This window comes from Genypterus blacodes, unplaced genomic scaffold (assembly GCF_046128005.1).
Source record: "Genypterus blacodes isolate CSIRO-AG114 ecotype Tasmania unplaced genomic scaffold, CSIRO-AGI_Gbla_v1 ptg000039l_1, whole genome shotgun sequence".
NCBI lineage: Eukaryota > Metazoa > Chordata > Actinopteri > Ophidiiformes > Ophidiidae > Genypterus > Genypterus blacodes.
In genome coordinates, this window is record NW_027466852.1 from 8,383,449 (window position 1) to 8,406,598 (window position 23,150).

Consider the following 23,150-nt stretch of genomic DNA (forward strand, 5'->3'; position numbering starts at 1 on the left):
CAATAGCATCGGCGACAGATATCTGCCACAGTGATATAGCAAATTGAAACCAAGTCCAACTTTCTGGTGTTGTAGACATTAGCATCTAGTCTACAGAGCTTGATCCAGGTCCTTAAGACCTGACCTTTAAATAGATTTGTAAGGGAAAAGCAATACAACAAGATTTGAGGAAAAGGCAAAAGATTTATACCATGTGAAGAGGGCCAGCAGCCAAGTCAGGGTGAAAGCGCTGACTAAAGGATCCAGTTTTCAGTGTCAGTACCTTCTTTTGTGGTGCATGACAGATGGATTGTGGGAATCCTGTTGCCCCGCCTCGGTTTCTGGAAAAGAAGCTTTCTCCTCAATGATGTTGCAATCTGTTTCAAAAAAAGAAGGAAACTTTATCTGGTCAAAGTCCTCAGGTACACATGTTAAATGAAGACACACTTGTTTCTCACCTGGTAGTCTGATAACACTCGCAATGATATTGGCAGGAAAGCTGCTTGCTAGAATATTTGCTCATTCAATGATGTCCTTTCAAACTACATTTGTTTCTACTAACGCTTGAAGCAAGGATGCTGACCCGTACACATGCTTGGGTCAGCCATTCGACCTCGAGGAGAGTGAGACAGCTTGAGGAGGTGTCAACAAATTGATGTTGTACAGGTATGGAAGCCCTGCGGAAAGCAGGGAATCAAAAATTATTCGATACTCTTATTGCTCCTCTCCACGGAAATCTTTAGTAAAAGGCGAAAGATTTATACGGATTGAAGAGAACACAGAGTGGATATGTGCAAAACCTCCAACGCAACTAGCCCACATTGAATCCTTGGTACCTTCTGTTATGGTTCTTCAAAAATGCATCGTCAGAACACAGTGAGAGAAATAAACGTTCCTCCTCAGCTATTGTCAAAAAGGAGAGAAGCACCACCTGACAAAGGCCTCTGCCCTACAATATAGGTGAAGAGAAACACGTGATTCTCACTCACAGCCTTTTAGACGTGTCAATTATGCTAGTAGCTAGGCTTATTGCCACAGAATCTCCTCTCTGTCAGTCTGGTCTTTCTTCAGTTCTAAATCAATAGCATCGGCGACAGATATCTGCCACAGTGATATAGCAAATTGAAACCAAGTCCAACTTTGTGGTGTTGTAGACATTAGCATGTAGTCTACAGAGCTTGATCCAGGTCCTTAAGACCTGACCTTTAAATAGATTTGTAAGGGAAAAGCAATACAACAAGATTTGAGGAAAAGGCAAAAGATTTATACCATGTGAAGAGGGCCAGCAGCCAAGTCAGGGTGAAAGCACTGACTAAAGAATCCAGTTTTCAGTGTCAGTACCTTCTTTTGTGGTGCATGACAGATGGATTGTGGGAATCCTGTTGCCCCGCCTCGGTTTCTGGAAAAGAAGCTTTCTCCTCAATGATGTTGCAATCTGTTTCAAAAAAAGAAGGAAACTTTATCTGGTCAAAGTCCTCAGGTACACATGTTAAATGAAGACACACTTGTTTCTCACCTGGTAGTCTGATAACACTCGCAATGATATTGGCAGGAAGGCTGCTTGCTAGAATATTTGCTCATTCAATGATGTCCTTTCAAACTACATTTGTTTCTACTAACGCTTGAAGCAAGGATGCTGACCCGTACACAGGCTTAAGCCATTCGACCTCGAGGAGAGTGAGACAGCTTGAGGAGGTGTCAACATATTGATATTGTACAGGTATGGAAGCCCTGCAGCAAAGCAGGGAAACAAAAATTATTCGATACTCTTATTGCTCCTCTCCACGGAAATCTTTAGTAAAAGGCGAAAGATTTATACGGATTGAAGAGAACACAGAGTGGATATGTGCAAAACCTCCAACGCAACTAGCCCACATTGAATCCTTGGTACCTTCTGTTATGGTTCTTCAAAAATGCATCGTCAGAACACAGTGAGAGAAATAAACGTTCCTCCTCAGCTATTGTCAAAAAGGAGAGAAGCACCACCTGACAAAGGCCTCTGCCCTACAATATAGGTGAAGAGAAACACGTGATTCTCACTCACAGCCTTTTAGACGTGTCAATTATGCTAGTAGCTAGGCTTATTGCCACAGAATCTCCTCTCTGTCAGTCTGGTCTTTCTTCAGTTCTAAATCAATAGCATCGGCGACAGATATCTGCCGCAGTGATATAGCAAATTGAAACCAAGTCCAACTTTGTGGTGTTGTAGACATTAGCATCTAGTCTACAGAGCTTGATCCAGGTCCTTAAGACCTGACCTTTAAATAGATTTGTAAGGGAAAAGCAATACAACAAGATTTGAGGAAAAGGCAAAAGATTTATACCATGTGAAGAGGGCCAGCAGCCAAGTCAGGGTGAAAGCACTGACTAAAGGATCCAGTTTTCAGTGTCAGTACCTTCTTTTGTGGTGCATGACAGATGGATTGTGGGAATCCTGTTGCCCCGCCTCGGTTTCTGGAAAAGAAGCTTTCTCCTCAATGATGTTGCAATCTGTTTCAAAAAAAGAAGGAAACTTTATCTGGTCAAAGTCCTCAGGTACACATGTTAAATGAAGACACACTTGTTTCTCACCTGGTAGTCTGATAACACTCGCAATGATATTGGCAGGAAGGCTGCTTGCTAGAATATTTGCTCATTCAATGATGTCCTTTCAAACTACATTTGTTTCTACTAACGCTTGAAGCAAGGATGCTGACCCGTACACATGCTTGGGTCAGCCATTCGACCTCGAGGAGAGTGAGACAGCTTGAGGAGGTGTCAACAAATTGATATTGAACAGGTATGGGAGCCCTGCAGCAAAGCAGGGAATCAAAAATTATTCGATACTCTTATTGCTCCTCTCCACGGAAATCTTTAGTAAAAGGCAAATGTGTACGATTGAAGAGAACACAGAGTGGATATGTGCAAAACCTCCAACGCAACTAGCCCACATTGAATCCTTGGTACCTTCTGTTATGGTTCTTCAAAAATGCATCGTCAGAACACAGTGAGAGAAATAAACGTTCCTCCTCAGCTATTGTCAAAAAGGAGAGAAGCACCACCTGACAAAGGCCTCTGCCCTACAATATAGGTGAAGAGAAACACGTGATTCTCACTCACAGCCTTTTAGACGTGTCAATTATGCTAGTAGCTAGGCTTATTGCCACAGAATCTCCTCTCTGTCAGTCTGGTCTTTCTTCAGTTCTAAATCAATAGCATCGGCGACAGATATCTGCCACAGTGATATAGCAAATTGAAACCAAGTCCAACTTTGTGGTGTTGTAGACATTAGCATCTAGTCTACAGAGCTTGATCCAGGTCCTTAAGACCTGACCTTTAAATAGATTTGTAAGGGAAAAGCAATACAACAAGATTTGAGGAAAAGGCAAAAGATTTATACCATGTGAAGAGGGCCAGCAGCCAAGTCAGGGTGAAAGCACTGACTAAAGGATCCAGTTTTCAGTGTCAGTACCTTCTTTTGTGGTGCATGACAGATGGATTGTGGGAATCCTGTTGCCCCGCCTCGGTTTCTGGAAAAGAAGCTTTCTCCTCAATGATGTTGCAATCTGTTTCAAAAAAAGAAGGAAACTTTATCTGGTCAAAGTCCTCAGGTACACATGTTAAATGAAGACACACTTGTTTCTCACCTGGTAGTCTGATAACACTCGCAATGATATTGGCAGGAAGGCTGCTTGCTAGAATATTTGCTCATTCAATGATGTCCTTTCAAATTACATTTGTTTCTACTAACGCTTGAAGCAAGGATGCTGACCCGTACACATGCTTGGGTCAGCCATTCGACCTCGAGGAGAGTGAGACAGCTTGAGGAGGTGTCAACAAATTGATATTGAACAGGTATGGAAGCCCTGCAGCAAAGCAGGGAATCAAAAATTATTCGATACTCTTATTGCTCCTCTCCACGGAAATCTTTAGTAAAAGGCGAAAGATTTATACGGATTGAAGAGAACACAGAGTGGATATGTGCAAAACCTCCAACGCAACTAGCCCACATTGAATCCTTGGTACCTTCTGTTATGGTTCTTCAAAAATGCATCGTCAGAACACAGTGAGAGAAATAAACGTTCCTCCTCAGCTATTGTCAAAAAGGAGAGAAGCACCACCTGACAAAGGCCTCTGCCCTACAATATAGGTGAAGAGAAACACGTGATTCTCACTCACAGCCTTTTAGACGTGTCAATTATGCTAGTAGCTAGGCTTATTGCCACAGAATCTCCTCTCTGTCAGTCTGGTCTTTCTTCAGTTCTAAATCAATAGCATCGGCGACAGATATCTGCCACAGTGATATAGCAAATTGAAACCAAGTCCAACTTTGTGGTGTTGTAGACATTAGCATCTAGTCTACAGAGCTTGATCCAGGTCCTTAAGACCTGACCTTTAAATAGATTTGTAAGGGAAAAGCAATACAACAAGATTTGAGGAAAAGGCAAAAGATTTATACCATGTGAAGAGGGCCAGCAGCCAAGTCAGGGTGAAAGCACTGACTAAAGGATCCAGTTTTCAGTGTCAGTACCTTCTTTTGTGGTGCATGACAGATGGATTGTGGGAATCCTGTTGCCCCGCCTCGGTTTCTGGAAAAGAAGCTTTCTCCTCAATGATGTTGCAATCTGTTTCAAAAAAAGAAGGAAACTTTATCTGGTCAAAGTCCTCAGGTACACATGTTAAATGAAGACACACTTGTTTCTCACCTGGTAGTCTGATAACACTCGCAATGATATTGGCAGGAAGGCTGCTTGCTAGAATATTTGCTCATTCAATGATGTCCTTTCAAACTACATTTGTTTCTACTAACGCTTGAAGCAAGGATGCTGACCCGTACACATGCTTGGGTCAGCCATTCGACCTCGAGGAGAGTGAGACAGCTTGAGGAGGTGTCAACAAATTGATATTGAACAGGTATGGGAGCCCTGCAGCAAAGCAGGGAATCAAAAATTATTCGATACTCTTATTGCTCCTCTCCACGGAAATCTTTAGTAAAAGGCAAATGTGTACGATTGAAGAGAACACAGAGTGGATATGTGCAAAACCTCCAACGCAACTAGCCCACATTGAATCCTTGGTACCTTCTGTTATGGTTCTTCAAAAATGCATCGTCAGAACACAGTGAGAGAAATAAACGTTCCTCCTCAGCTATTGTCAAAAAGGAGAGAAGCACCACCTGACAAAGGCCTCTGCCCTACAATATAGGTGAAGAGAAACACGTGATTCTCACTCACAGCCTTTTAGACGTGTCAATTATGCTAGTAGCTAGGCTTATTGCCACAGAATCTCCTCTCTGTCAGTCTGGTCTTTCTTCAGTTCTAAATCAATAGCATCGGCGACAGATATCTGCCACAGTGATATAGCAAATTGAAACCAAGTCCAACTTTGTGGTGTTGTAGACATTAGCATCTAGTCTACAGAGCTTGATCCAGGTCCTTAAGACCTGACCTTTAAATAGATTTGTAAGGGAAAAGCAATACAACAAGATTTGAGGAAAAGGCAAAAGATTTATACCATGTGAAGAGGGCCAGCAGCCAAGTCAGGGTGAAAGCACTGACTAAAGGATCCAGTTTTCAGTGTCAGTACCTTCTTTTGTGGTGCATGACAGATGGATTGTGGGAATCCTGTTGCCCCGCCTCGGTTTCTGGAAAAGAAGCTTTCTCCTCAATGATGTTGCAATCTGTTTCAAAAAAAGAAGGAAACTTTATCTGGTCAAAGTCCTCAGGTACACATGTTAAATGAAGACACACTTGTTTCTCACCTGGTAGTCTGATAACACTCGCAATGATATTGGCAGGAAGGCTGCTTGCTAGAATATTTGCTCATTCAATGATGTCCTTTCAAATTACATTTGTTTCTACTAACGCTTGAAGCAAGGATGCTGACCCGTACACATGCTTGGGTCAGCCATTCGACCTCGAGGAGAGTGAGACAGCTTGAGGAGGTGTCAACAAATTGATATTGAACAGGTATGGAAGCCCTGCAGCAAAGCAGGGAATCAAAAATTATTCGATACTCTTATTGCTCCTCTCCACGGTAATCTTTAGTAAAAGGCGAAAGATTTATACGGATTGAAGAGAACACAGAGTGGATATGTGCAAAACCTCCAACGCAACTAGCCCACATTGAATCCTTGGTACCTTCTGTTATGGTTCTTCAAAAATGCATCGTCAGAACACAGTGAGAGAAATAAACGTTCCTCCTCAGCTATTGTCAAAAAGGAGAGAAGCACCACCTGACAAAGGCCTCTGCCCTACAATATAGGTGAAGAGAAACACGTGATTCTCACTCACAGCCTTTTAGACGTGTCAATTATGCTAGTAGCTAGGCTTATTGCCACAGAATCTCCTCTCTGTCAGTCTGGTCTTTCTTCAGTTCTAAATCAATAGCACCGGCGACAGATATCTGCCACAGTGATATAGCAAATTGAAACCAAGTCCAACTTTGTGGTGTTGTAGACATTAGCATCTAGTCTACAGAGCTTGATCCAGGTCCTTAAGACCTGACCTTTAAATAGATTTGTAAGGGAAAAGCAATACAACAAGATTTGAGGAAAAGGCAAAAGATTTATACCATGTGAAGAGGGCCAGCAGCCAAGTCAGGGTGAAAGCACTGACTAAAGGATCCAGTTTTCAGTGTCAGTACCTTCTTTTGTGGTGCATGACAGATGGATTGTGGGAATCCTGTTGCCCCGCCTCGGTTTCTGGAAAAGAAGCTTTCTCCTCAATGATGTTGCAATCTGTTTCAAAAAAAGAAGGACACTTTATCTGGTCAAAGTCCTCAGGTACACATGTTAAATGAAGACACACTTGTTTCTCACCTGGTAGTCTGATAACACTCGCAATGATATTGGCAGGAAGGCTGCTTGCTAGAATATTTGCTCATTCAATGATGTCCTTTCAAACTACATTTGTTTCTACTAACGCTTGAAGCAAGGATGCTGACCCGTACACATGCTTGGGTCAGCCATTCGACCTCGAGGAGAGTGAGACAGCTTGAGGAGGTGTCAACAAATTGATATTGAACAGGTATGGGAGCCCTGCAGCAAAGCAGGGAATCAAAAATTATTCGATACTCTTATTGCTCCTCTCCACGGAAATCTTTAGTAAAAGGCGAAAGATTTATACGAATTGAAGAGAACACAGAGTGGATATGTGCAAAACCTCCAACGCAACTAGCCCACATTGAATCCTTGGTACCTTCTGTTATGGTTCTTCAAAAATGCATCGTCAGAACACAGTGAGAGAAATAAACGTTCCTCCTCAGCTATTGTCAAAAAGGAGAGAAGCACCACCTGACAAAGGCCTCTGCCCTACAATATAGGTGAAGAGAAACACGTGATTCTCACTCACAGCCTTTTAGACGTGTCAATTATGCTAGTAGCTAGGCTTATTGCCACAGAATCTCCTCTCTGTCAGTCTGGTCTTTCTTCAGTTCTAAATCAATAGCATCGGCGACAGATATCTGCCGCAGTTATATAGCAAATTGAAACCAAGTCCAACTTTGTGGTGTTGTAGACATTAGCATCTAGTCTACAGAGCTTGATCCAGGTCCTTAAGACCTGACCTTTAAATAGATTTGTAAGGGAAAAGCAATACAACAAGATTTGAGGAAAAGGCAAAAGATTTATACCATGTGAAGAGGGCCAGCAGCCAAGTCAGGGTGAAAGCGCTGACTAAAGGATCCAGTTTTCAGTGTCAGTACCTTCTTTTGTGGTGCATGACAGATGGATTGTGGGAATCCTGTTGCCCCGCCTCGGTTTCTGGAAAAGAAGCTTTCTCCTCAATGATGTTGCAATCTGTTTCAAAAAAAGAAGGAAACTTTATCTGGTCAAAGTCCTCAGGTACACATGTTAAATGAAGACACACTTGTTTCTCACCTGGTAGTCTGATAACACTCGCAATGATATTAGAAGGAAGGCTGCTTGCTAGAATATTTGCTCATTCAATGATGTCCTTTCAAACTACATTTGTTTCTACTAACGCTTGAAGCAAGGATGCTGACCCGTACACATGCTTGGGTCGGCCATTCGACCCCGAGGAGAGTGAGACAGCTTGAGGAGGTGTCAACAAATTGATATTGAACAGGTATGGAAGCCCTGCAGCAAAGCAGGGAATCAAAAATTATTCGATACTCTTATTGCTCCTCTCCACGGAAATCTTTAGTAAAAGGCGAAAGATTTATACGGATTGAAGGGAACACAGAGTGGATATGTGCAAAACCTCCAACGCAACTAGCCCACATTGAATCCTTGGTACCTTCTGTTATGGTTCTTCAAAAATGCATCGTCAGAACACAGTGAGAGAAATAAACGTTCCTCCTCAGCTATTGTCAAAAAGGAGAGAAGCACCACCTGACAAAGGCCTCTGCCCTACAATATAGGTGAAGAGAAACACGTGATTCTCACTCACAGCCTTTTAGACGTGTCAATTATGCTAGTAGCTAGGCTTATTGCCACAGAATCTCCTCTCTGTCAGTCTGGTCTTTCTTCAGTTCTAAATCAATAGCATCGGCGACAGATATCTGCCACAGTTATATAGCAAATTGAAACCAAGTCCAACTTTGTGGTGTTGTAGACATTAGCATCTAGTCTACAGAGCTTGATCCAGGTCCTTAAGACCTGACCTTTAAATAGATTTGTAAGGGAAAAGCAATACAACAAGATTTGAGGAAAAGGCAAAAGATTTATACCATGTGAAGAGGGCCAGCAGCCAAGTCAGGGTGAAAGCGCTGACTAAAGGATCCAGTTTTCAGTGTCAGTACCTTCTTTTGTGGTGCATGACAGATGGATTGTGGGAATCCTGTTGCCCCGCCTCGGTTTCTGGAAAAGAAGCTTTCTCCTCAATGATGTTGCAATCTGTTTCAAAAAAAGAAGGAAACTTTATCTGGTCAAAGTCCTCAGGTACACATGTTAAATGAAGACACACTTGTTTCTCACCTGGTAGTCTGATAACACTCGCAATGATATTGGCAGGAAGGCTGCTTGCTAGAATATTTGCTCATTCAATGATGTCCTTTCAAACTACATTTGTTTCTACTAACGCTTGAAGCAAGGATGCTGACCCGTACACATGCTTGGGTCGGCCATTCGACCTTGAGGAGAGTGAGACAGCTTGAGGAGGTGTCAACAAATTGATATTGTACAGGTATGGAAGCCCTGCAGCAAAGCAGGGAATCAAAAATTATTCGATACTCTTATTGCTCCTCTCCACGGAAATCTTTAGTAAAAGGCGAAAGATTTATACGGATTGAAGAGAACACAGGGTGGATATGTGCAAAACCTCCAACGCAACTAGCCCACATTGAATCCTTGGTACCTTCTGTTATGGTTCTTCAAAAATGCATCGTCAGAACACAGTGAGAGAAATAAACGTTCCTCCTCAGCTATTGTCAAAAAGGAGAGAAGCACCACCTGACAAAGGCCTCTGCCCTACAATATAGGTGAAGAGAAACACGTGATTCTCACTCACAGCCTTTTAGACGTGTCAATTATGCTAGTAGCTAGGCTTATTGCCACAGAATCTCCTCTCTGTCAGTCTGGTCTTTCTTCAGTTCTAAATCAATAGCATCGGCGACAGATATCTGCCGCAGTGATATAGCAAATTGAAACCAAGTCCAACTTTCTGGTGTTGTAGACATTAGCATCTAGTCTACAGAGCTTGATCCAGGTCCTTAAGACCTGACCTTTAAATAGATTTGTAAGGGAAAAGCAATACAACAAGATTTGAGGAAAAGGCAAAAGATTTATACCATGTGAAGAGGGCCAGCAGCCAAGTTAGGGTGAAAGCGCTGACTAAAGGATCCAGTTTTCAGTGTCAGTACCTTCTTTTGTGGTGCATGACAGATGGATTGTGGGAATCCTGTTGCCCCGCCTCGGTTTCTGGAAAAGAAGCTTTCTCCTCAATGATGTTGCAATCTGTTTCAAAAAAAGAAGGAAACTTTATCTGGTCAAAGTCCTCAGGTACACATGTTAAATGAAGACACACTTGTTTCTCACCTGGTAGTCTGATAACACTCGCAATGATATTGGCAGGAAGGCTGCTTGCTAGAATATTTGCTCATTCAATGATGTCCTTTCAAACTACATTTGTTTCTACTAACGCTTGAAGCAAGGATGCTGACCCGTACACATGCTTGGGTCAGCCATTCGACCTCGAGGAGAGTGAGACAGCTTGAGGAGGTGTCAACAAATTGATATTGAACAGGTATGGGAGCCCTGCAGCAAAGCAGGGAATCAAAAATTATTCGATACTCTTATTGCTCCTCTCCACGGAAATCTTTAGTAAAAGGCGAAAGATTTATACGGATCGGAGAGAACACAGAGTGGATATGTGCAAAACCTCCAACGCAACCAGCCCACATTGAATCCTTGGTACCTTCTGTTATGGTTCTTCAAAAATGCATCGTCAGAACACAGTGAGAGAAATAAACGTTCCTCCTCAGCTATTGTCAAAAAGGAGAGAAGCACCACCTGACAAAGGCCTCTGCCCTACAATATAGGTGAAGAGAAACACGTGATTCTCACTCACAGCCTTTTAGACGTGTCAATTATGCTAGTAGCTAGGCTTATTGCCACAGAATCTCCTCTCTGTCAGTCTGGTCTTTCTTCAGTTCTAAATCAATAGCATCGGCGACAGATATCTGCCACAGTGATATAGCAAATTGAAACCAAGTCCAACTTTCTGGTGTTGTAGACATTAGCATCTAGTCTACAGAGCTTGATCCAGGTCCTTAAGACCTGACCTTTAAATAGATTTGTAAGGGAAAAGCAATACAACAAGATTTGAGGAAAAGGCAAAAGATTTATACCATGTGAAGAGGGCCAGCAGCCAAGTCAGGGTGAAAGCGCTGACTAAAGGATCCAGTTTTCAGTGTCAGTACCTTCTTTTGTGGTGCATGACAGATGGATTGTGGGAATCCTGTTGCCCCGCCTCGGTTTCTGGAAAAGAAGCTTTCTCCTCAATGATGTTGCAATCTGTTTCAAAAAAAGAAGGAAACTTTATCTGGTCAAAGTCCTCAGGTACACATGTTAAATGAAGACACACTTGTTTCTCACCTGGTAGTCTGATAACACTCGCAATGATATTGGCAGGAAGGCTGCTTGCTAGAATATTTGCTCATTCAATGATGTCCTTTCAAACTACATTTGTTTCTACTAACGCTTGAAGCAAGGATGCTGACCCGTACACATGCTTGGGTCGGCCATTCGACCTTGAGGAGAGTGAGACAGCTTGAGGAGGTGTCAACAAATTGATATTGTACAGGTATGGAAGCCCTGCAGCAAAGCAGGGAATCAAAAATTATTCGATACTCTTATTGCTCCTCTCCACGGAAATCTTTAGTAAAAGGCGAAAGATTTATACGGATTGAAGAGAACACAGAGTGGATATGTGCAAAACCTCCAACGCAACTAGCCCACATTGAATCCTTGGTACCTTCTGTTATGGTTCTTCAAAAATGCATCGTCAGAACACAGTGAGAGAAATAAACGTTCCTCCTCAGCTATTGTCAAAAAGGAGAGAAGCACCACCTGACAAAGGCCTCTGCCCTACAATATAGGTGAAGAGAAACACGTGATTCTCACTCACAGCCTTTTAGACGTGTCAATTATGCTAGTAGCTAGGCTTATTGCCACAGAATCTCCTCTCTGTCAGTCTGGTCTTTCTTCAGTTCTAAATCAATAGCATCGGCGACAGATATCTGCCGCAGTGATATAGCAAATTGAAACCAAGTCCAACTTTCTGGTGTTGTAGACATTAGCATCTAGTCTACAGAGCTTGATCCAGGTCCTTAAGACCTGACCTTTAAATAGATTTGTAAGGGAAAAGCAATACAACAAGATTTGAGGAAAAGGCAAAAGATTTATACCATGTGAAGAGGGCCAGCAGCCAAGTTAGGGTGAAAGCGCTGACTAAAGGATCCAGTTTTCAGTGTCAGTACCTTCTTTTGTGGTGCATGACAGATGGATTGTGGGAATCCTGTTGCCCCGCCTCGGTTTCTGGAAAAGAAGCTTTCTCCTCAATGATGTTGCAATCTGTTTCAAAAAAAGAAGGAAACTTTATCTGGTCAAAGTCCTCAGGTACACATGTTAAATGAAGACACACTTGTTTCTCACCTGGTAGTCTGATAACACTCGCAATGATATTGGCAGGAAGGCTGCTTGCTAGAATATTTGCTCATTCAATGATGTCCTTTCAAACTACATTTGTTTCTACTAACGCTTGAAGCAAGGATGCTGACCCGTACACATGCTTGGGTCAGCCATTCGACCTCGAGGAGAGTGAGACAGCTTGAGGAGGTGTCAACAAATTGATATTGAACAGGTATGGGAGCCCTGCAGCAAAGCAGGGAATCAAAAATTATTCGATACTCTTATTGCTCCTCTCCACGGAAATCTTTAGTAAAAGGCGAAAGATTTATACGGATTGAAGAGAACACAGAGTGGATATGTGCAAAACCTCCAACGCAACTAGCCCACATTGAATCCTTGGTACCTTCTGTTATGGTTCTTCAAAAATGCATCGTCAGAACACAGTGAGAGAAATAAACGTTCCTCCTCAGCTATTGTCAAAAAGGAGAGAAGCACCACCTGACAAAGGCCTCTGCCCTACAATATAGGTGAAGAGAAACACGTGATTCTCACTCACAGCCTTTTAGACGTGTCAATTATGCTAGTAGCTAGGCTTATTGCCACAGAATCTCCTCTCTGTCAGTCTGGTCTTTCTTCAGTTCTAAATCAATAGCATCGGCGACAGATATCTGCCGCAGTTATATAGCAAATTGAAACCAAGTCCAACTTTGTGGTGTTGTAGACATTAGCATCTAGTCTACAGAGCTTGATCCAGGTCCTTAAGACCTGACCTTTAAATAGATTTGTAAGGGAAAAGCAATACAACAAGATTTGAGGAAAAGGCAAAAGATTTATACCATGTGAAGAGGGCCAGCAGCCAAGTCAGGGTGAAAGCGCTGACTAAAGGATCCAGTTTTCAGTGTCAGTACCTTCTTTTGTGGTGCATGACAGATGGATTGTGGGAATCCTGTTGCCCCGCCTCGGTTTCTGGAAAAGAAGCTTTCTCCTCAATGATGTTGCAATCTGTTTCAAAAAAAGAAGGAAACTTTATCTGGTCAAAGTCCTCAGGTACACATGTTAAATGAAGACACACTTGTTTCTCACCTGGTAGTCTGATAACACTCGCAATGATATTGGCAGGAAGGCTGCTTGCTAGAATATTTGCTCGTTCAATGATGTCCTTTCAAACTACATTTGTTTCTACTAACGCTTGAAGCAAGGATGCTGACCCGTACACATGCTTGGGTCGGCCATTCGACCTCGAGGAGAGTGAGACAGCTTGCGGAGGTGTCAACAAATTGATATTGTACAGGTATGGAAGCCCTGCAGCAAAGCAGGGAATCAAAAATTATTCGATACTCTTATTGCTCCTCTCCACGGAAATCTTTAGTAAAAGGCGAAAGATTTATACGGATTGAAGAGAACACAGAGTGGATATGTGCAAAACCTCCAACGCAACTAGCCCACATTGAATCCTTGGTACCTTCTGTTATGGTTCTTCAAAAATGCATCGTCAGAACACAGTGAGAGAAATAAACGTTCCTCCTCAGCTATTGTCAAAAAGGAGAGAAGCACCACCTGACAAAGGCCTCTGCCCTACAATATAGGTGAAGAGAAACACGTGATTCTCACTCACAGCCTTTTAGACGTGTCAATTATGCTAGTAGCTAGGCTTATTGCCACAGAATCTCCTCTCTGTCAGTCTGGTCTTTCTTCAGTTCTAAATCAATAGCATCGGCGACAGATATCTGCCGCAGTGATATAGCAAATTGAAACCAAGTCCAACTTTCTGGTGTTGTAGACATTAGCATCTAGTCTACAGAGCTTGATCCAGGTCCTTAAGACCTGACCTTTAAATAGATTTGTAAGGGAAAAGCAATACAACAAGATTTGAGGAAAAGGCAAAAGATTTATACCATGTGAAGAGGGCCAGCAGCCAAGTTAGGGTGAAAGCGCTGACTAAAGGATCCAGTTTTCAGTGTCAGTACCTTCTTTTGTGGTGCATGACAGATGGATTGTGGGAATCCTGTTGCCCCGCCTCGGTTTCTGGAAAAGAAGCTTTCTCCTCAATGATGTTGCAATCTGTTTCAAAAAAAGAAGGAAACTTTATCTGGTCAAAGTCCTCAGGTACACATGTTAAATGAAGACACACTTGTTTCTCACCTGGTAGTCTGATAACACTCGCAATGATATTGGCAGGAAGGCTGCTTGCTAGAATATTTGCTCATTCAATGATGTCCTTTCAAACTACATTTGTTTCTACTAACGCTTGAAGCAAGGATGCTGACCCGTACACATGCTTGGGTCAGCCATTCGACCTCGAGGAGAGTGAGACAGCTTGAGGAGGTGTCAACAAATTGATATTGAACAGGTATGGGAGCCCTGCAGCAAAGCAGGGAATCAAAAATTATTCGATACTCTTATTGCTCCTCTCCACGGAAATCTTTAGTAAAAGGCGAAAGATTTATACGGATTGAAGAGAACACAGAGTGGATATGTGCAAAACCTCCAACGCAACTAGCCCACATTGAATCCTTGGTACCTTCTGTTATGGTTCTTCAAAAATGCATCGTCAGAACACAGTGAGAGAAATAAACGTTCCTCCTCAGCTATTGTCAAAAAGGAGAGAAGCACCACCTGACAAAGGCCTCTGCCCTACAATATAGGTGAAGAGAAACACGTGATTCTCACTCACAGCCTTTTAGACGTGTCAATTATGCTAGTAGCTAGGCTTATTGCCACAGAATCTCCTCTCTGTCAGTCTGGTCTTTCTTCAGTTCTAAATCAATAGCATCGGCGACAGATATCTGCCGCAGTTATATAGCAAATTGAAACCAAGTCCAACTTTGTGGTGTTGTAGACATTAGCATCTAGTCTACAGAGCTTGATCCAGGTCCTTAAGACCTGACCTTTAAATAGATTTGTAAGGGAAAAGCAATACAACAAGATTTGAGGAAAAGGCAAAAGATTTATACCATGTGAAGAGGGCCAGCAGCCAAGTCAGGGTGAAAGCGCTGACTAAAGGATCCAGTTTTCAGTGTCAGTACCTTCTTTTGTGGTGCATGACAGATGGATTGTGGGAATCCTGTTGCCCCGCCTCGGTTTCTGGAAAAGAAGCTTTCTCCTCAATGATGTTGCAATCTGTTTCAAAAAAAGAAGGAAACTTTATCTGGTCAAAGTCCTCAGGTACACATGTTAAATGAAGACACACTTGTTTCTCACCTGGTAGTCTGATAACACTCGCAATGATATTGGCAGGAAGGCTGCTTGCTAGAATATTTGCTCGTTCAATGATGTCCTTTCAAACTACATTTGTTTCTACTAACGCTTGAAGCAAGGATGCTGACCCGTACACATGCTTGGGTCGGCCATTCGACCTCGAGGAGAGTGAGACAGCTTGCGGAGGTGTCAACAAATTGATATTGTACAGGTATGGAAGCCCTGCAGCAAAGCAGGGAATCAAAAATTATTCGATACTCTTATTGCTCCTCTCCACGGAAATCTTTAGTAAAAGGCGAAAGATTTATACGGATTGAAGAGAACACAGAGTGGATATGTGCAAAACCTCCAACGCAACTAGCCCACATTGAATCCTTGGTACCTTCTGTTATGGTTCTTCAAAAATGCATCGTCAGAACACAGTGAGAGAAATAAACGTTCCTCCTCAGCTATTGTCAAAAAGGAGAGAAGCACCACCTGACAAAGGCCTCTGCCCTACAATATAGGTGAAGAGAAACACGTGATTCTCACTCACAGCCTTTTAGACGTGTCAATTATGCTAGTAGCTAGGCTTATTGCCACAGAATCTCCTCTCTGTCAGTCTGGTCTTTCTTCAGTTCTAAATCAATAGCATCGGCGACAGATATCTGCCGCAGTGATATAGCAAATTGAAACCAAGTCCAACTTTCTGGTGTTGTAGACATTAGCATCTAGTCTACAGAGCTTGATCCAGGTCCTTAAGACCTGACCTTTAAATAGATTTGTAAGGGAAAAGCAATACAACAAGATTTGAGGAAAAGGCAAAAGATTTATACCATGTGAAGAGGGCCAGCAGCCAAGTTAGGGTGAAAGCGCTGACTAAAGGATCCAGTTTTCAGTGTCAGTACCTTCTTTTGTGGTGCATGACAGATGGATTGTGGGAATCCTGTTGCCCCGCCTCGGTTTCTGGAAAAGAAGCTTTCTCCTCAATGATGTTGCAATCTGTTTCAAAAAAAGAAGGAAACTTTATCTGGTCAAAGTCCTCAGGTACACATGTTAAATGAAGACACACTTGTTTCTCACCTGGTAGTCTGATAACACTCGCAATGATATTGGCAGGAAGGCTGCTTGCTAGAATATTTGCTCATTCAATGATGTCCTTTCAAACTACATTTGTTTCTACTAACGCTTGAAGCAAGGATGCTGACCCGTACACATGCTTGGGTCAGCCATTCGACCTCGAGGAGAGTGAGACAGCTTGAGGAGGTGTCAACAAATTGATATTGAACAGGTATGGGAGCCCTGCAGCAAAGCAGGGAATCAAAAATTATTCCATACTCTTATTGCTCCTCTCCACGGAAATCTTTAGTAAAAGGCGAAAGATTTATACGGATTGAAGAGAACACAGAGTGGATATGTGCAAAACCTCCAACGCAACTAGCCCACATTGAATCCTTGGTACCTTCTGTTATGGTTCTTCAAAAATGCATCGTCAGAACACAGTGAGAGAAATAAACGTTCCTCCTCAGCTATTGTCAAAAAGGAGAGAAGCACCACCTGACAAAGGCCTCTGCCCTACAATATAGGTGAAGAGAAACACGTGATTCTCACTCACAGCCTTTTAGACGTGTCAATTATGCTAGTAGCTAGGCTTATTGCCACAGAATCTCCTCTCTGTCAGTCTGGTCTTTCTTCAGTTCTAAATCAATAGCATCGGCGACAGATATCTGCCGCAGTTATATAGCAAATTGAAACCAAGTCCAACTTTGTGGTGTTGTAGACATTAGCATCTAGTCTACAGAGCTTGATCCAGGTCCTTAAGACCTGACCTTTAAATAGATTTGTAAGGGAAAAGCAATACAACAAGATTTGAGGAAAAGGCAAAAGATTTATACCATGTGAAGAGGGCCAGCAGCCAAGTTAGGGTGAAAGCGCTGACTAAAGGATCCAGTTTTCAGTGTCAGTACCTTCTTTTGTGGTGCATGACAGATGGATTGTGGGAATCCTGTTGCCCCGCCTCGGTTTCTGGAAAAGAAGCTTTCTCCTCAATGATGTTGCAATCTGTTTCAAAAAAAGAAGGAAACTTTATCTGGTCAAAGTCCTCAGGTACACATGTTAAATGAAGACACACTTGTTTCTCACCTGGTAGTCTGATAACACTCGCAATGATATTGGCAGGAAGGCTGCTTGCTAGAATATTTGCTCATTCAATGATGTCCTTTCAAACTACATTTGTTTCTACTAACGCTTGAAGCAAGGATGCTGACCCGTACACATGCTTGGGTCAGCCATTCGACCTCGAGGAGAGTGAGACAGCTTGAGGAGGTGTCAACAAATTGATATTGAACAGGTATGGAAGCCCTGCAGCAAAGCAATCAAAAATTCTTCCATACTCTTATTGCTCCTCTCCACGGAAATCTTTAGTAAAAGGCGAAAGATTTATACGGATTGAAGAGAACACAGAGTGGATATGTGCAAAACCTCCAACGCAACTAGCCCACATTGAATCCTTGGTACCTTCTGTTATGGTTCTTCAAAAATGCATCGTCAGAACACAGTGAGAGAAATAAACGTTCCTCCTCAGCTATTGTCAAAAAGGAGAGAAGCACCACCTGACAAAGGCCTCTGCCCTACAATATAGGTGAAGAGAAACACGTGATTCTCACTCACAGCCTTTTAGACGTGTCAATTATGCTAGTAGCTAGGCTTATTGCCACAGAATCTCCTCTCTGTCAGTCTGGTCTTTCTTCAGTTCTAAATCAATAGCATCGGCGACAGATATCTGCCACAGTGATATAGCAAATTGAAACCAAGTCCAACTTTGTGGTGTTGTAGACATTAGCATCTAGTCTACAGAGCTTGATCCAGGTCCTTAAGACCTGACCTTTAAATAGATTTGTAAGGGAAAAGCAATACAACAAGATTTGAGGAAAAGGCAAAAGATTTATACCATGTGAAGAGGGCGAGCAGCCAAGTTAGGGTGAAAGCGCTGACTAAAGGATCCAGTTTTCAGTGTCAGTACCTTCTTTTGTGGTGCATGACAGATGGATTGTGGGAATCCTGTTGCCCCGCCTCGGTTTCTGGAAAAGAAGCTTTCTCCTCAATGATGTTGCAATCTGTTTCAAAAAAAGAAGGAAACTTTATCTGGTCAAAGTCCTCAGGTACACATGTTAAATGAAGACACACTTGTTTCTCACCTGGTAGTCTGATAACACTCGCAATGATATTGGCAGGAAGGCTGCTTGCTAGAATATTTGCTCATTCAATGATGTCCTTTCAAACTACATTTGTTTCTACTAACGCTTGAAGCAAGGATGCTGACCCGTACACATGCTTGGGTCAGCCATTCGACCTCGAGGAGAGTGAGACAGCTTGAGGAGGTGTCAACAAATTGATATTGAACAGGTATGGGAGCCCTGCAGCAAAGCTGGGAATCAAAAATTATTCGATACTCTTATTGCTCCTCTCCACGGAAATCTTTAGTAAAAGGCGAAAGATTTATACGGATTGAAGAGAACACAGAGTGGATATGTGCAAAACCTCCAACGCAACTAGCCCACATTGAATCCTTGGTACCTTCTGTTATGGTTCTTCAAAAATGCATCGTCAGAACACAGTGAGAGAAATAAACGTTCCTCCTCAGCTATTGTCAAAAAGGAGAGAAGCACCACCTGACAAAGGCCTCTGCCCTACAATATAGGTGAAGAGAAACACGTGATTCTCACTCACAGCCTTTTAGACGTGTCAATTATGCTAGTAGCTAGGCTTATTGCCACAGAATCTCCTCTCTGTCAGTCTGGTCTTTCTTCAGTTCTAAATCAATAGCATCGGCGACAGATATCTGCCGCAGTTATATAGCAAATTGAAACCAAGTCCAACTTTGTGGTGTTGTAGACATTAGCATCTAGTCTACAGAGCTTGATCCAGGTCCTTAAGACCTGACCTTTAAATAGATTTGTAAGGGAAAAGCAATACAACAAGATTTGAGGAAAAGGCAAAAGATTTATACCATGTGAAGAGGGCCAGCAGCCAAGTTAGGGTGAAAGCGCTGACTAAAGGATCCAGTTTTCAGTGTCAGTACCTTCTTTTGTGGTGCATGACAGATGGATTGTGGGAATCCTGTTGCCCCGCCTCGGTTTCTGGAAAAGAAGCTTTCTCCTCAATGATGTTGCAATCTGTTTCAAAAAAAGAAGGAAACTTTATCTGGTCAAAGTCCTCAGGTACACATGTTAAATGAAGACACACTTGTTTCTCACCTGGTAGTCTGATAACACTCGCAATGATATTGGCAGGAAGGCTGCTTGCTAGAATATTTGCTCATTCAATAATGTCCTTTCAAACTACATTTGTTTCTACTAACGCTTGAAGCAAGGATGCTGACCCGTACACATGCTTGGGTCAGCCATTCGACCTCGAGGAGAGTGAGACAGCTTGAGGAGGTGTCAACAAATTGATATTGAACAGGTATGGAAGCCCTGCAGCAAAGCAATCAAAAATTATTCGATACTCTTATTGCTCCTCTCCACGGAAATCTTTAGTAAAAGGCGAAAGATTTATACGGATTGAAGAGAACACAGAGTGGATATGTGCAAAACCTCCAACGCAACTAGCCCACATTGAATCCTTGGTACCTTCTGTTATGGTTCTTCAAAAATGCATCGTCAGAACACAGTGAGAGAAATAAACGTTCCTCCTCAGCTATTGTCAAAAAGGAGAGAAGCACCACCTGACAAAGGCCTCTGCCCTACAATATAGGTGAAGAGAAACACGTGATTCTCACTCACAGCCTTTTAGACGTGTCAATTATGCTAGTAGCTAGGCTTATTGCCACAGAATCTCCTCTCTGTCAGTCTGGTCTTTCTTCAGTTCTAAATCAATAGCACCGGCGACAGATATCTGCCACAGTGATATAGCAAATTGAAACCAAGTCCAACTTTGTGGTGTTGTAGACATTAGCATCTAGTCTACAGAGCTTGATCCAGGTCCTTAAGACCTGACCTTTAAATAGATTTGTAAGGGAAAAGCAATACAACAAGATTTGAGGAAAAGGCAAAAGATTTATACCATGTGAAGAGGGCCAGCAGCCAAGTCAGGGTGAAAGCACTGACTAAAGGATCCAGTTTTCAGTGTCAGTACCTTCTTTTGTGGTGCATGACAGATGGATTGTGGGAATCCTGTTGCCCCGCCTCGGTTTCTGGAAAAGAAGCTTTCTCCTCAATGATGTTGCAATCTGTTTCAAAAAAAGAAGGACACTTTATCTGGTCAAAGTCCTCAGGTACACATGTTAAATGAAGACACACTTGTTTCTCACCTGGTAGTCTGATAACACTCGCAATGATATTGGCAGGAAGGCTGCTTGCTAGAATATTTGCTCATTCAATGATGTCCTTTCAAACTACATTTGTTTCTACTAACGCTTGAAGCAAGGATGCTGACCCGTACACATGCTTGGGTCAGCCATTCGACCTCGAGGAGAGTGAGACAGCTTGAGGAGGTGTCAACAAATTGATATTGAACAGGTATGGGAGCCCTGCAGCAAAGCAGGGAATCAAAAATTATTCGATACTCTTATTGCTCCTCTCCACGGAAATCTTTAGTAAAAGGCGAAAGATTTATACGGATTGAAGAGAACACAGAGTGGATATGTGCAGAACCTCCAACGCAACTAGCCCACATTGAATCCTTGGTACCTTCTGTTATGGTTCTTCAAAAATGCATCGTCAGAACACAGTGAGAGAAATAAACGTTCCTCCTCAGCTATTGTCAAAAAGGAGAGAAGCACCACCTGACAAAGGCCTCTGCCCTACAATATAGGTGAAGAGAAACACGTGATTCTCACTCACAGCCTTTTAGACGTGTCAATTATGCTAGTAGCTAGGCTTATTGCCACAGAATCTCCTCTCTGTCAGTCTGGTCTTTCTTCAGTTCTAAATCAATAGCATCGGCGACAGATATCTGCCGCAGTTATATAGCAAATTGAAACCAAGTCCAACTTTGTGGTGTTGTAGACATTAGCATCTAGTCTACAGAGCTTGATCCAGGTCCTTAAGACCTGACCTTTAAATAGATTTGTAAGGGAAAAGCAATACAACAAGATTTGAGGAAAAGGCAAAAGATTTATACCATGTGAAGAGGGCCAGCAGCCAAGTCAGGGTGAAAGCGCTGACTAAAGGATCCAGTTTTCAGTGTCAGTACCTTCTTTTGTGGTGCATGACAGATGGATTGTGGGAATCCTGTTGCCCCGCCTCGGTTTCTGGAAAAGAAGCTTTCTCCTCAATGATGTTGCAATCTGTTTCAAAAAAAGAAGGAAACTTTATCTGGTCAAAGTCCTCAGGTACACATGTTAAATGAAGACACACTTGTTTCTCACCTGGTAGTCTGATAACACTCGCAATGATATTGGCAGGAAGGCTGCTTGCTAGAATATTTGCTCATTCAATAATGTCCTTTCAAACTACATTTGTTTCTACTAACGCTTGAAGCAAGGATGCTGACCCGTACACATGCTTGGGTCAGCCATTCGACCTCGAGGAGAGTGAGACAGCTTGAGGAGGTGTCAACAAATTGATATTGAACAGGTATGGGAGCCCTGCAGCAAAGCAGGGAATCAAAAATTATTCGATACTCTTATTGCTCCTCTCCACGGAAATCTTTAGTAAAAGGCGAAAGATTTATACGGATTGAAGAGAACACAGAGTGGATATGTGCAAAACCTCCAACGCAACTAGCCCACATTGAATCCTTGGTACCTTCTGTTATGGTTCTTCAAAAATGCATCGTCAGAACACAGTGAGAGAAATAAACGTTCCTCCTCAGCTATTGTCAAAAAGGAGAGAAGCACCACCTGACAAAGGCCTCTGCCCTACAATATAGGTGAAGAGAAACACGTGATTCTCACTCACAGCCTTTTAGACGTGTCAATTATGCTAGTAGCTAGGCTTATTGCCACAGAATCTCCTCTCTGTCAGTCTGGTCTTTCTTCAGTTCTAAATCAATAGCATCGGCGACAGATATCTGCCGCAGTTATATAGCAAATTGAAACCAAGTCCAACTTTGTGGTGTTGTAGACATTAGCATCTAGTCTACAGAGCTTGATCCAGGTCCTTAAGACCTGACCTTTAAATAGATTTGTAAGGGAAAAGCAATACAACAAGATTTGAGGAAAAGGCAAAAGATTTATACCATGTGAAGAGGGCCAGCAGCCAAGTCAGGGTGAAAGCGCTGACTAAAGGATCCAGTTTTCAGTGTCAGTACCTTCTTTTGTGGTGCATGACAGATGGATTGTGGGAATCCTGTTGCCCCGCCTCGGTTTCTGGAAAAGAAGCTTTCTCCTCAATGATGTTGCAATCTGTTTCAAAAAAAGAAGGAAACTTTATCTGGTCAAAGTCCTCAGGTACACATGTTAAATGAAGACACACTTGTTTCTCACCTGGTAGTCTGATAACACTCGCAATGATATTGGCAGGAAGGCTGCTTGCTAGAATATTTGCTCATTCAATGATGTCCTTTCAAACTACATTTGTTTCTACTAACGCTTGAAGCAAGGATGCTGACCCGTACACATGCTTGGGTCAGCCATTCGACCTCAAGGAGAGTGAGACAGCTTGAGGAGGTGTCAACAAATTGATATTGAACAGGTATGGAAGCCCTGCAGCAAAGCAATCAAAAATTATTCGATACTCTTATTGCTCCTCTCCACGGAAATCTTTAGTAAAAGGCGAAAGATTTATACGGATTGAAGAGAACACAGAGTGGATATGTGCAAAACCTCCAACGCAACTAGCCCACATTGAATCCTTGGTACCTTCTGTTATGGTTCTTCAAAAATGCATCGTCAGAACACAGTGAGAGAAATAAACGTTCCTCCTCAGCTATTGTCAAAAAGGAGAGAAGCACCACCTGACAAAGGCCTCTGCCCTACAAT

The 23,150-nt window shown here is 42.5% G+C and overlaps 17 non-coding genes and 5 pseudogenes across 17 annotated transcripts; all 22 read right to left on the bottom strand.

Annotated features, from left to right (window-relative positions):
* Positions 1–653: 653 nt before the first annotated feature.
* LOC142998501 (U5 spliceosomal RNA) lies at positions 654–766 on the bottom strand. The gene has a single exon (XR_012962838.1). It is a non-coding gene; the product is annotated as a U5 spliceosomal RNA (small nuclear RNA).
* Positions 767–1,707: 941 nt separating this feature from the next.
* On the bottom strand, positions 1,708–1,821 carry LOC142998418 (U5 spliceosomal RNA). Its single transcript, XR_012962755.1, has one exon. It is a non-coding gene; the product is annotated as a U5 spliceosomal RNA (small nuclear RNA).
* Positions 1,822–2,766: 945 nt separating this feature from the next.
* LOC142998581 (U5 spliceosomal RNA) lies at positions 2,767–2,876 on the bottom strand (annotated as a pseudogene).
* Positions 2,877–3,821: 945 nt separating this feature from the next.
* Positions 3,822–3,935, bottom strand: LOC142998421 (U5 spliceosomal RNA). The gene has a single exon (XR_012962758.1). It is a non-coding gene; the product is annotated as a U5 spliceosomal RNA (small nuclear RNA).
* Positions 3,936–4,880: 945 nt separating this feature from the next.
* Positions 4,881–4,990, bottom strand: LOC142998582 (U5 spliceosomal RNA; annotated as a pseudogene).
* A 945-nt stretch (positions 4,991–5,935) lies between these two features.
* On the bottom strand, positions 5,936–6,049 carry LOC142998524 (U5 spliceosomal RNA). Its single transcript, XR_012962861.1, has one exon. It is a non-coding gene; the product is annotated as a U5 spliceosomal RNA (small nuclear RNA).
* Positions 6,050–6,994: 945 nt separating this feature from the next.
* Positions 6,995–7,108, bottom strand: LOC142998410 (U5 spliceosomal RNA). The gene has a single exon (XR_012962747.1). It is a non-coding gene; the product is annotated as a U5 spliceosomal RNA (small nuclear RNA).
* A 945-nt stretch (positions 7,109–8,053) lies between these two features.
* On the bottom strand, positions 8,054–8,167 carry LOC142998512 (U5 spliceosomal RNA). Its single transcript, XR_012962849.1, has one exon. It is a non-coding gene; the product is annotated as a U5 spliceosomal RNA (small nuclear RNA).
* A 945-nt stretch (positions 8,168–9,112) lies between these two features.
* Positions 9,113–9,226, bottom strand: LOC142998522 (U5 spliceosomal RNA). The gene has a single exon (XR_012962859.1). It is a non-coding gene; the product is annotated as a U5 spliceosomal RNA (small nuclear RNA).
* Positions 9,227–10,171: 945 nt separating this feature from the next.
* Positions 10,172–10,285, bottom strand: LOC142998503 (U5 spliceosomal RNA). Its single transcript, XR_012962840.1, has one exon. It is a non-coding gene; the product is annotated as a U5 spliceosomal RNA (small nuclear RNA).
* Positions 10,286–11,230: 945 nt separating this feature from the next.
* On the bottom strand, positions 11,231–11,344 carry LOC142998422 (U5 spliceosomal RNA). Its single transcript, XR_012962759.1, has one exon. It is a non-coding gene; the product is annotated as a U5 spliceosomal RNA (small nuclear RNA).
* Positions 11,345–12,289: 945 nt separating this feature from the next.
* On the bottom strand, positions 12,290–12,403 carry LOC142998423 (U5 spliceosomal RNA). Its single transcript, XR_012962760.1, has one exon. It is a non-coding gene; the product is annotated as a U5 spliceosomal RNA (small nuclear RNA).
* Positions 12,404–13,348: 945 nt separating this feature from the next.
* Positions 13,349–13,462, bottom strand: LOC142998424 (U5 spliceosomal RNA). Its single transcript, XR_012962761.1, has one exon. It is a non-coding gene; the product is annotated as a U5 spliceosomal RNA (small nuclear RNA).
* A 945-nt stretch (positions 13,463–14,407) lies between these two features.
* On the bottom strand, positions 14,408–14,521 carry LOC142998426 (U5 spliceosomal RNA). Its single transcript, XR_012962763.1, has one exon. It is a non-coding gene; the product is annotated as a U5 spliceosomal RNA (small nuclear RNA).
* Positions 14,522–15,466: 945 nt separating this feature from the next.
* Positions 15,467–15,580, bottom strand: LOC142998427 (U5 spliceosomal RNA). Its single transcript, XR_012962764.1, has one exon. It is a non-coding gene; the product is annotated as a U5 spliceosomal RNA (small nuclear RNA).
* Positions 15,581–16,525: 945 nt separating this feature from the next.
* On the bottom strand, positions 16,526–16,639 carry LOC142998477 (U5 spliceosomal RNA). Its single transcript, XR_012962813.1, has one exon. It is a non-coding gene; the product is annotated as a U5 spliceosomal RNA (small nuclear RNA).
* A 944-nt stretch (positions 16,640–17,583) lies between these two features.
* LOC142998554 (U5 spliceosomal RNA) lies at positions 17,584–17,694 on the bottom strand (annotated as a pseudogene).
* A 945-nt stretch (positions 17,695–18,639) lies between these two features.
* LOC142998510 (U5 spliceosomal RNA) lies at positions 18,640–18,753 on the bottom strand. Its single transcript, XR_012962847.1, has one exon. It is a non-coding gene; the product is annotated as a U5 spliceosomal RNA (small nuclear RNA).
* Positions 18,754–19,697: 944 nt separating this feature from the next.
* Positions 19,698–19,808, bottom strand: LOC142998537 (U5 spliceosomal RNA; annotated as a pseudogene).
* A 945-nt stretch (positions 19,809–20,753) lies between these two features.
* On the bottom strand, positions 20,754–20,867 carry LOC142998428 (U5 spliceosomal RNA). The gene has a single exon (XR_012962765.1). It is a non-coding gene; the product is annotated as a U5 spliceosomal RNA (small nuclear RNA).
* A 945-nt stretch (positions 20,868–21,812) lies between these two features.
* On the bottom strand, positions 21,813–21,926 carry LOC142998429 (U5 spliceosomal RNA). The gene has a single exon (XR_012962766.1). It is a non-coding gene; the product is annotated as a U5 spliceosomal RNA (small nuclear RNA).
* A 944-nt stretch (positions 21,927–22,870) lies between these two features.
* On the bottom strand, positions 22,871–22,981 carry LOC142998539 (U5 spliceosomal RNA; annotated as a pseudogene).
* Between the last annotated feature and the right edge of the window lie 169 nt (positions 22,982–23,150).